This window comes from Mustela nigripes, chromosome 6 (genome assembly GCF_022355385.1).
Source record: "Mustela nigripes isolate SB6536 chromosome 6, MUSNIG.SB6536, whole genome shotgun sequence".
NCBI lineage: Eukaryota > Metazoa > Chordata > Mammalia > Carnivora > Mustelidae > Mustela > Mustela nigripes.
Window position 1 is genome coordinate 109,067,250 of NC_081562.1, and position 9,658 is coordinate 109,076,907.

General features: G+C 55.7%; 1 protein-coding gene across 2 annotated transcripts in view; it reads right to left on the bottom strand.

The window, feature by feature from the left end:
* Positions 1-8,182, bottom strand: part of LARP4B (La ribonucleoprotein 4B) — an 89,579-nt gene extending 81,397 nt beyond the window's left edge. The window contains exon 1 of one of the 2 annotated variants that reach the window (XM_059403975.1): positions 8,092-8,182. The gene's annotated coding sequence lies outside the window, so the exon portion shown is untranslated. Of the gene's footprint in view, positions 1-7,894; positions 7,958-8,091 lie in introns of those variants that run through there. The other variant, XM_059403976.1, reaches the window with a different exon arrangement.
* Positions 8,183-9,658: the final 1,476 nt, after the last annotated feature.

The following is a 9,658-nucleotide window of genomic DNA, read 5'->3' on the forward strand; positions in this document are numbered from 1 at the left end:
TTTCAAGAAAAACAGTGAGTTAACAGAGCACCTGTTAACCTGCACAGTGACAAGCACACTTTCCATATTCTGAACTTCAAAGGACAAGTGCCAAGACTGTCCATGCGCCTAACCGAACCTACTAAAACTCAGGGTCAGGAGGCCCTCAAGGAACTCTGTGCAGGAAGAGGCCGCACTCCGAGGGAAGCCTCACCAGGTCACAGACACTCCTGCAGATGTGTATGGCAGATGCATGTTGTTCTTGCTTTTTTAAAAAAAAATTTTATTCATTTACTTGACACAACGAGAGAGAGAGGGCAGGGGAGCAGCAGACAGGGGAGAGGGAGAAGCAGGCCCCGCTGAGCAGGGAGCCTGATGCAGGACTCAATCCTAGGATGATGGCCTGAGCTGAAGACAGGAGCTCCATCGACTGAACCCCCAAACGGCCTGCAAACGTATCTTCTTCTTCCCTCATTCCATTCACCCTTAGGGGTCAATTCTCCGGCACAGAGGCCTGAAAGGTAATGATTTCAGCAGAAGAAATGGAAACAGAACAACACACAGAAAGAAGTGTGCAGACCCGCCGTCATGCAGACCTTCGGTCTGCACTGCTGGCCCCACGCCCATGTTTAAGAGGTGCAGAAGAAAATACTGCTGATTCACTAGTTACTCATTTGTACAATGGTCTGTACACAAGTGACCTGTTGAAGGGAAACCGGAAATAGCATTAGAGTCTGAAAACAAGCAGCAGTGGAGTTATGGATATTAATCAAAAAGGAACATGGAACTTCCAATAATCCCAAGGAAAGTTTCATCCAAAAAGGTTTTCACACCAAACTTCTGCACTCAATGACAACCAGCGTCCCACCAATTATTTGAATGTCTTTACCTCCTAAGGAGAAAATGGTTTTGCATTCTAAACGCCTAGATTGCTAAAAGGTAACTTTCCATAGGGACTTCAAGTCTACTTTCAAAAGTGCCTGCTATCCTATGACTCTGCAGAGCTGGGAAAAGCCAGGCAGCAAAGGATTACCGTACCGCACCTCCGTGGGCATACACTTCTGCATGGTGGGGCAGGAGTTACACAGATGGAAGATTTAAGAATAGAACAGACATAAAGTAATCAACAAAGAGAAATACTCAGAAAGCAGTCTTTAAAGAACAGGTTTTAAAGGACACGGTATTTTCAAAAAAAAAAAAAAAAATACTTAAAGGGCACGTTTCACATGTTCAGAGAGCTACAATCAACTTGTAAATTAAGGTGACTTGTAAATGTGTATCAAATCGATCACTGTTTTTGTTCTTATATTTTGAGCTTTGACAGTAAAACAAAGCTTTTTAAAATCTGAAAACAGGATGTTCTCATTTTTCAGCGATGTTTCTAAAAAAGGATCTGTCAATTAGCCCACCTTAAAAGCTGATGTAACGTACTTTGCAACCGTTAAACACTAGTAAATTTAAGGCATATTTTTAAACCATCACTTTAAACATTCTGTGTAATAAAACTGGATGAGTTTCTAAGCGAGCTATTCTCCATTTAGGCCAGGGCTTGGCCTTTGCCCCCGTGACACATGGAAGCAAAGACACCAGGGCCCTCCACCCCAGGGCCCCGTGCGGAACGCCCGCCCGTGTGTGCCCTCTCCTTCCTCTCGTGTCACTCTCCACAAAGCCAGCTAATCACCTCAAATGGCAATTCTGGGCATGTAATTCTCCTGCTGAAAACCCTCCAAGCGCTTTCCACTGTTCTTGGGATACAGAGAGAACTTCTCACCTACACAAAGACGTCTCACATTCTATACGATCCAGTGGCTACCTTGACCGCCCTCCTTCACTGAGCCTCACTCCGAGTACTCGCCCGCGTCCCTGCACGGGGATCGCTGACAGGCATCCTGTCCCGCAGGCTGACTCTGCCCCACCACACTCTTCCTTCCGGAGCCCCGCGGCCCCGCGAGGCCCACAAGGCCAGCACAACGTATGGCTCTCATACGAGGTTATCTGGTCATCCACCTGCCCTGTAGCCCATGAGCTCCAAAAAGCAGGGCAATCCATCCCTTTTGTTCACCACTCTAGCCCCCAGATGTATTCCTGAATTATTTGGTGAATACTCTGTACCACTGAGAGGCCTGGGTTCCTGTCCACGAACAGAATAGAAACCCTCAAGCTTACAGAGTTAATTCAAGCCCCGGAAGACAGACCATACACGACCTATGGAAATGACATGGTACGTCATAATGTAGGAAGCGCTACAGAGAAAAACAAGGCAGGGACGGGAGGAGTGTGCGCTGCAGTAAGAGCGAGACCACTCGAGGGAGCGTGGTGCTGAGAGCCGTCAGTAAGTGTTGGGGATGGAAGCTTCAAGAATCCAAATGCCTGCCTGCTTTCCTTCAAATAAAACATCCCACTTTTCTAATCCCTTGTAGACCAGGAGCCTTAGTGAAAAGTTCCCGCATCGTTTGTCTTCGTACCGCTAGTGTCTCACTGATCAAAAACACCTGCTCAAGGAAGGCACAACCTCTTGCCTTTCAGTCCTACCAAATCCTGAAGCGAAGACTCTCTACAGGAAATGAAAAATGGAAAAATCCACTGAAGTTTAAAAATACATTCCCAGAGTGCCTGGGTGGCTCAGTCATTAAGTGTCTGCCTTTGGCTCAAGTCATGATCCCACGGTCCTGGGATCGAGCCCTGCATTAGGCTCCCTCTTCAGCGGGAAGCCTGCTTTTCCCTCTGCCACTTCCCCTCCTTGGGTTCCCTCTCTTGCTGTGTCTCTCTCTTGCCAAATAAATTTTTAAAATCTTGTAATAAGTAAATAAATAAATTTAATTTTTGTGTATTGTAATTGATTTGTTCTAGGTTAATACAATCTGCTTTAACTTTAAAGCCAAGAAACATTTTTTATTAAAAGGGGGCAAGTTTTTAAAGACTGAGAAAGGGAACAATCTAGGTCACATGATTAAATGACTCCATCCAATTCACAGCATGCACTAGATACCACTATCAAATCACTAATATTTTGTCTATTTTGTATAACTGTGCACTACTGCAATCATTTCGAGTGAAGATTTTTATGTTTGTTTACAAAGGCGTGCAACTGTACAATCTGCCGATCATTTCCCTACAACCAAAATGAGAGATGTCTTCAGACACACCTTTTTCCAGCTGGTTGAGCAAAGTTTACTAAACATCTACAAATGGGTCTCCAACCTTCGATGGCTGGACTTACAATTTTTCAACTTCACAATGGTGCAAAAGCAATACACACTCAGTGGAAACCGGGCCTCAAACTCTGAATTTCAATCTTGCTCCCAGTGAGCCCCTAGATCAGAGGAGTGACAGCTGCGATACACTGACTACCGTCCTGCACCCATGCGACCATTCTGTCACTTTCAGTACAGTGTTCAGTGAATTCCAGGAGACAGATACTCAACACTTCATAAACAAATGGGCTTTGTGTTAGAAGATTCTGCCCTAAGTGCAGGCTAATGTAAGTGCTCTGAGCCCGTTTACAGCCAACAAGGCTAAGCTGTGATACTCTAGGTCAGGTGCATGAAATCCACTTTCAACTTAGTATTTTCAGCCTTCAGTAGGTCTACCGGGACATAACCTATCACAAGTCGAGAAGATCTGTATAGTGCACCTGGACCTAAGCTGCCCAAAGAGGTCACAAACAAAAGAGATCTCACCCAGAGGAGCTTACATTAATTCATTAGGGGCTGTGCCTGAGCTACTACAGAAACAGCAAAGCAAAGCACTAAGCACAACCTTAGAAATTAAGGCAAGGATTCTGAAGGACTCCTGAAATACCCTTATAAAGATGGATTAAAGAGCGAAGAAGTAAAAAAAAAAAAAAAAAAGATTCCATCTGAACCAGAGAAACGGGGAGCACAGGCAACAGCACTTGCAACTCCACGCTTCCGAGGGAGAGGCCGTGGTCAGCTTAGGCCAAAGGAAGGCAGCCCAGCCAGCAAGGAGGAGGCAGAAAGGCCAAGGCCCCTGGAGCAGGGCCCCTGGGCGTCTCTCATTTAGACAGGGGACAGTCACGGAGGAGTTTTTACAAGGGCTTAGCAATCAGGATATGCCTGTAAAGCAAGCTCTGGCCGCAGTTTGAGTAAAATGGTATGTTGCACATAAAAAAGGCACTTTATCACACAAATAAATACTATCCTAATTTTAAGTTTTTAAGCCCATACATATGCATCCCAAATTCCATTAAGAACACTTTCAGTGAAAACTAAGTCTCATCTCAATGATTATTAAACTCCCTCTAAAAATTAAGTAGCACGCTTTCAAATGTGACTTAAATACGAAATGTCCTAGTGTTCTACAATGCACTCTGTGACCTAGGTCTCACTATCAGGGAAGCAGGAAGGACACTGAAGAAAAAAACCGAACCGCGAGAGAGGACATGAAAGTGTTGGCATCACTCAGCAGCAGCCCTTATTAACTAAGCTATGAGGGATTCACAGAAAAATGGTGAAAAGATAGTTTATGAAAGTATCAAAGGAGGGGCACCTGGGTGGCTCAGTGGGTTAAGCCTCTGCCTTCAGCTCAGGTCATGATCTCAGGTCCTGGGATCGAGCCCCGCATCGGGCTCTCTGCTCAGCGGGGAGTCTGCTTCTTCCTCTCTCTCTCTGCCTGCCTCTCTGCCTACTTGTGATCTCTCTCTCTGTGTCAAACAAATAATAAAATCTTAAAAAAAAAAGTATCAAAGGGAGGAAAAAAGTATCAAAGGGACAGAAGGAGTTCTGGGGTGAGGGAAGACAGGAACGGAAGAAGTATGAGCTGACTTAACACTTCTCTTAGCTGTTCCTGAGGTTAAAGACACGTGCAGGAAAAATAAAGTGTTGGAACACTGGGGAAAAAATCATTTCCACATTGGAGTTCTCTTCCTTCTAATAAAAGAACCTAAACTTTCCACTTTACAGTTCAAAATTCCTATAAAGAAATTCAATTTCCAACCCCAAGAACTGCAGGAGGAGCGGAGTCGCTCCAGGGACACCAACAAGTGCAACACCGAGCGGCACAGCCTGAACTGAACTGAACCCAAATCAGATCTGGTGAGCTGCGCGCTCAAAGGCAGGGCCTCGTTGACTGCGGACTCTAAAATGAGCTCTTACAGAAAAGAGAACTCTTCACAGGAATAAAATCTTACAGAACAGCATAAGCAAGAATGCCCAGCAAGTTTCTGTTTCTAACCATGCATTTTCCATAAAAACAAACCTCAGTGTTTGTTTTCTTCTGTCCATTAGAAAACTGTTGAGTCAATGGCCTTGTAGGACGAATTACAAGAATATACTGAGATTCTCTTGCCTTTACCTATCTGAAAAAATCCTTAAGTATGAGAGAAGTCTGCAGGACTACAAGCAGGGGTTCTGAAAGCATATTTAATACCCGTTCGTGCCTTTAACACGAAGATACTATGAATAGCATTCCAAGTATCCTTTATCTACACAGCTTTTAACAATCTCGAGGGACCATCATAAAGATAGCACACGTTAGGGGCGCCTGGGTGGCTCAGTGGGTTAAGCCTCTGCCCTCGGCTCAGGTCACGATCCCAGGGTCCTGGGATCTACCCCCCATTGGGCTCTCTGCTCAGCGGGGAGCCTGCTTCCTCCTCTCTCTCTGCCTGCCTCTCTGCCTACTTGTGATCTCTCTGTCGAATAAATAAAATCTAAAAAAAAAAAAGGAAAAAAAGATAGCATGTTACTAAAATTAGAAGGCCTAAATAATAATGCTACTTATCGGGACGGGAAGTATGACCTGCAGCGTTCCGTGGAAGTAACAGTGGAAGGAGCGGGCCGCACCCACTTCCCACTGGTAACAGGCCCTCAGGTCTCCCCCTGGAAAACTTGTCAAACTGTTGCAGATCCACTCACAGTCTTGGGGCTCCTTGCAGGCGCTGCTTACCTATGACCGTTCACAACCTGCGGCTCCCGACTTGCACTGTGCGTTTCAGAACCGTGTGTTACCATCCCTGAAGACGGCTTCGCAAAAACAAGCCACGAGACTGTTTCCGCACAGTTTGAATATGTATTTGTCAAAACCTGTGCTTATTAGTGGAAGTCATATGAAGTTCCATAAATTCTCCAACTCCCAACTGTTTTTAAAGCACAGTCCCTGGGAGGCCTTGGGGGGCTCAGCGACCGGCTGGGGCGGGTCATGGTGCGGGGTCCTGGACGGAGTCCGCTCAGCCAGGAGCCTGCCTTCCCTCTCGCACGGCCTCTGCTTGTTTCTGCTCTTGCGGTCTCTGGCTGCCAAATACACAAACTCTTCAAAAACATAAAAACATCAAAGAAAGCACAAGCCCGGAGCCCTGCGTAAAGTCAAGCGCGGCCGTCCCCGCGCGGCCAGGGTCAGCCACTCTTCCCGAAGCCCACTCACCGACCAGCTGGTCAGCCCCATTTTCTCTCCGGCTCCCACTGCAACCGGGCAGCCCCTTTCTCGACCTGCACACTTGAGCCTCGGATCCCGCTTCCCCTGCGCAAAGGCAGGCGACCGAGCGGCCAGCGAGCCCGGCAGGCGCCGTCCACCCGCCGGCACGGGCACGGCGGGCAGAACGGGGACAGCGGGGCGGCCCGCGGCGCCCGCAGGGGTCGGGGACAGCGCGGCCGTACAAGCAGGCGGGGACGGCACCAGGGACGGGGGCACGGCGGCCCCGCGAGGGCGACCCCGGGCGAGACGACGAGGAAAGCGCGGCCCCGAGAGGACCGGTCCCTGCCGAGCAGGAAGACGCCTCGGTGCCGGCCAGCGAGCTCGGGCCCTGCTCCGGAGCGGGGCCAACCGCGCTTCTGGCCGCGGGCGAGCGTCGGACCGAGGCCAGCGGTCCCCGCCCGGCCGGCCCGAGGCCTCCGGCCCCGCAGCGCACCGCGGCGGACGGGCGCTCGCAGCCTGGCTCCCGCGACGGCGGCTCCTGCGCGGCCCGCGGGGAAGGCCGGGCGGCCGCCGCGGGTCGACCCGTGCCAGCGGCGGGGCTGCGGCCCGGACGGAGCGGCCGCGGCAAGTCGGGCGACCGCGCCCGCGAGGGCAGAGCCCGGGACGGGGACCTCGTCCTTCCCTCCCCGCCGGCAAACGACCCGGGCCCGACTGCGGCGCGTCCCTCTCGCGGCGGAGCGCGGCGGCAGGAGAACCCGCAGCCCCGAGGGGACCCCCGGACGCCACCGACGCTGGTCCGCAGGCCGCCGCCGGCCTCGCCGCCCGCAGGAAAGCCCTGCGGCCCGCCCGGCCGCCCGCGGCTCGGAACGTGCCCTGGCCGCAGGACGCACAGCCCGCGGCCGGACGCACAGCCCGCGGCCGGACGCCCCGAAGCCCTCCCGGGGGCTCCCGCGCGGCGCGTCCAGAAGCGCGGCCGCCGGCGCCGGACGGAGCGCGAACCGCGCCGACGGGAAGTTCCCACGGACGGGCCGCGCCCGACGGCCGCCGCCGGGACGCCGCTGACCCGCCCGCACCCCGCGCCCCCGACCCCGCTCCTCCGGCGCCTCCGGAGCCCGCCTCGCCCGCAGCCGCCCGACAGGAGGACGCGGGCGGCCGGACACGCCCGGACCGCAGGAGCCGCACTTCCTGGTCCCCGTGACCCCGTCCCTCCCCGCCCGGACGGCCGCCGGGCCGGGCCCCCGCGCGCAGGGCAGGGCGAGGCCTCCGCAGTGCGGGCGGACGGCGGCGCGGCGCGGCCCCCGACCCCGGCCCCCGACCCAGACCCCGGCCCCAGACCCCGGCCCCCCGCCCCCGCCCCGGCCCCCCCCCCCCCCCGGCGCCGCCCCGCGCCCCGCCGCCCGGCCCTGCCCGCCGCCGCCCCGTCCGGCCCGCTCTCCGCGCGCCGCGTCCGCCGGGAAGATGGCGGCCCGTGACAGGCGGCGCGGCGCGGGCCCGGGCGGCGGCCGCAGCAGCGGGGAGCGCGGGCACCGAGGCCCGCCGCGCTCACCTGTCAGCAGCGCCGCCGCCGCCCGGCCGCCGACCGCCGCAGCCCCGGAGCCCGGCGACCGCGCCACCCGCGGACGGGCCGAGAGGGAGGGGCGGGGAGGGCGCGGCCGGCCCGGACGAGCGGCGGGGGCGGCGCGGCGCGGGCGGGCGGCGGGCGGCGGCGGCTCCTTCCCGTTTCGGGCCCGAAAATGTCTCAACCTCGCGACTCCGGCGCCCCAACGCTCCTTCCCGTTCGCAGCAGAACACACAGCTCCCGCTTCCGGGGCTCGGCGGAAGTCCCGCCCTCCGCGCGCGCGCGCCCGCGCGCCCGCGCCCTCCGCGCCGCGGCCTGCCGACGGGCGCTCGGAGCCCGGGAGAGCCTCTCGTCAGGGCGGCGCGGCGTCCCGATTGGCTGCGCGCGCCGCCCGCCCCGCCCCTCCGCTTCCCGGCCCTTCCGTGCGCGCGCCCCTCCCGGCGGCGCTTGTGATTGGCGCGGGCGCGCACGCAACCCCGCCCCACCCCGCGCACGCCTCCCGGCCCCGCCCCGCCGCCCTCGCCGCCCCCGCTGCGACCCGAGCCGGCGACCCTGCGCGGCGTGGACCGGCCTGCGCGGCGTGGACCGGCCTCCGCGGTACCCGTCTGCCGGCGGCCGCCGCACCCGCTCCCCCGGCCCTAGGGACCGCACCCTCCGCGTCCTGGACCCCGGGACTGCGGCCCCCGCCCTCCTGGGGCAGCGGCAGACACCCCCCGACCCCCGCCCTCCCACCGGGACCGCGCCCCCCGCCCCCTTCCCGCGGGGCAGAGACCCGCACACGCCACACCCCTGCCTCCACTCCCGGCACCGCGAGCCAACCCCGACGACCCCGGGGCCGCGCCTCCCACCTCCCCGCGGAATCAGGGTCAGGCCGGGGCCGCGACACACCCCAGACCCCGCGCCCCTTTGATACGTTGTCACATCCAAGTGGCAAGAAAGCTCACAGGCTAAATAATGATATTTTAAATCATTTTAGATAAATAAAAATATTCTAAAAGGGGGGGCGGTGCCTGGCGGTTCGGTGGGTTAAGCCGCTGCCTTCTGCTCAGGTCAGGATCTCAGGGTCCTGGGGTCGAGCCCCGCATCGGGCTCTCTGCTTGGTCGGGGGCCTGCTTCCCTCTCGCTCTCTCTCAATCTCTCTTTCTCTCTCTCTGCCTGCTTGTGATCTCTGCAAATAAATAAAAATCTTTTTTTAAGTAAATTAAAAAGTAAAATCGTTGTAATGACTTCGTAACGGGCAGGAAGAGTGGAGCGTCCCGCAGTGCGGAGAGCGCGGACATCGAGCATTGGGAGCTCCCTTCCGGAGAGGACTGGCGGGTCGGGGGGGGGGCCTTGTCAGTGCCACGGGCCTGCTTCCCGGCACTTGTCCACTCCTGGGCCCGGACCCCTCCTCCCCACGGCTGAACTCAGCGCTGCAGACCACCTTGGGAAGATGGGGAACTCTCCAAAGCTGGTGGTAGACTTCCACCGTTTTTGCCTGTGTCAACATTCAAGCAGACATTTTGACACATAGATAATTTCCTAAATTACGGAAAAGGTCAGTAACCTAAGCGATCCGAGAATACTTCCTATTGAAATGACATCTTTATACTGAAATGACATCTCCTCTTTGGTACTCACACAGTGTGATCCTTCTTCAGTCAAAACTGGCTCTTTGTAGATACCACTCACACCTGTTGGGCTAAAATCAGCAGCACCAGGAACAGCAGGTGCTGGCCCGGATGCAGAGAAGGGGGACCCTCCTGCAGTGTT